The sequence below is a fragment of the Aplysia californica genome, unplaced genomic scaffold (genome assembly GCF_000002075.1).
Source record: "Aplysia californica isolate F4 #8 unplaced genomic scaffold, AplCal3.0 scaffold00295, whole genome shotgun sequence".
NCBI lineage: Eukaryota > Metazoa > Mollusca > Gastropoda > Aplysiida > Aplysiidae > Aplysia > Aplysia californica.
The window spans coordinates 71,420-73,582 of NW_004797565.1; the positions used below are offsets into that span (position 1 = coordinate 71,420).

At 42.9% G+C, this 2,163-nt stretch overlaps 1 long non-coding RNA gene across 1 annotated transcript in view; it reads right to left on the reverse strand.

The window, feature by feature from the left end:
- Window positions 1–2,163, reverse strand: part of LOC106012221 — an 80,177-nt gene that overhangs the window by 32,473 nt on the left and 45,541 nt on the right. The window lies entirely within an intron of this gene.

The window sequence follows — 2,163 nt, forward strand, 5'->3', positions numbered from 1 at the left end:
GGATAGGGGGGGGGGTGAGGGTGTGGTGAGAGGGGCTCGGGTGATGGGTAGACAGACTGGGTGTGGATGGGTGTGAGGAGGGTAGGGAGGTGTCAAAGGAAACCATCCAGCAACCAACCAAAAGCGTGGGTCCGGCTATTGATCCGAGCGGACTCAACTCCGCGCGAGGGGGCAGGGAAACATTTTCATTACCGATCCCGCTCCCATCCATCGATTTTCAATTAAAACATTACCCGAAATGGAAAAAGAAGAAGAAAGTATTGTGGCGCGAAGGGCAATCAAAAGTGATAGAGTCCCAGGCTCGCTAATGGTCCAGCTTCCCCCTCATTAGAAGGGCGCCCAGCCGGACTGGTCAATCAATGCACGGTGCGGGACAGTGGGATAGACGCTGGTCTAGTGGTGCCTAGGGTAAACAGTTCGAATATTGAAAGCAGCTTTTGCGGAGGTATCATCAGGCTTGTCCATTTATCTTCTATCAAAAGTGCCCCTTAACAATCAAAAGAGAAACGAGCTGAAATCTTGACAGGTTAGTTTGGCAAAGACTTCATCAGGATTTCTAATTTATTACAATGTCCCCAATTCATAAAACAAATCGGACACGAAGATGGAGTGAAATCAGACATCAAAATGACCAGAAATAATATATTGTGACGACATGATTAATTAAAAGGTTGAACGACTTTTTAGAAGTTCAGTTCCGCTAAGAGTAGGTTCTGTATTTGCAGAGAAGCGGTGTTAAAGAACAAAAGATACAGACCCCACAGACCCCACAGACGCAGCACAATTATGGATACAATAAATAAACACAAAACGAAACTTGAATTACTTGAATCTAGAACTGGGGTCTTAGGACGACGGGATGCTCCATGCTTCCTCGCCCCTCTTCATGAGGGTCCATTTCAGTGTGGGCAGGCTGCTTGTCTCCATCATCAGATGGTTGTTTTAGCGACATAAAAGAAAGCAAGGCTACAAATAGCACTGTAGGGCGATATTGTAGAGTTGTACCAACTTGTACACAAAATGTTACACCCTTTATTTCTTCTTTCCAGATAAACCAGCATAAACATTCAAATGTTTGACCGTTGTGATTCCGCCTTAAATTGATCCTCAAGGAAGAATCAAACGTCGAAGATCACTCTCCTATCTGGATTAGGGTAAATCATTAGTAACTTGTCCCTTGCTACAACTGTTCCCCTGTTTTATAATCACTTCTTCCTTATCTGCATCTCATCCCAGAAAAGCAAGTACAGTATACATTAATATTTACTCATATACACTAACAAACACACACACACACACACACACACACACACACACACACACACACACACACACTATCATAGGCATACACACACAAAGACACACACTCTCTCTCTCTCTCTCTGTTTCTCTCTCTCTCTCTCTCTCTCTCTCTCTCTCTCTCTCTCTTTCTCTCTCTCTCTCTGTCTGTCTTCAACACACTTACCGAAGCTAAAGACAAAAAGCAAAGAAACTAAAACAAATTAAAACACAAAAAAGAGAAGAAAAGAAAATATATAAAAACATAATGAAACGCCTCAACTATTTTGCCACAGGCATCCGAACGAAGAGACAGCCAGAGTAATTAACGAACGTATGCGCGCAGAAAGGTCACGAGTCACTTAAAATTTACAACTTCAAGCGCAACAAAACTCCGAATCAATTCACATCTCGTTTCTCTATCATTTTCTTTCCCGGAGAAGCAAGGCGTGAAGGCACCGAGTAATTATAGAGAGCAAATTAATTGTTCAAAGTGACAAAAACGCAAACAACTTAGCGTTAACTTCTCCGTCACATCAGGGTGGCAGGAGGTCTGTCAAACCACTTAGGCTACCTCCATTTCATCTCTTTTCCTCTTCTGCGCTTCAAATTATTGTTAAACTTTCAAAGCTTTCGACAATTATCACAAACCAATCACCACACTTTTATTTCGCAATTAGATTTCCCCCCCCATTTTCGTTACAGCTTGTTTGTGTTTCTTTTGCCTGACGTAACCACGCCAATTTTTATCGCACACTCCAAAACTTTCGCTTTTTTCTCTCTCTGCCATGATGTCTGTGTGACTGTGTGTCTGTCTGGTTGTCTGTATATCTGTCTGTCTGTCTGTCTGTCTGTCTGTCTGTCTGTCTGTCTGTCTGTCTGTCT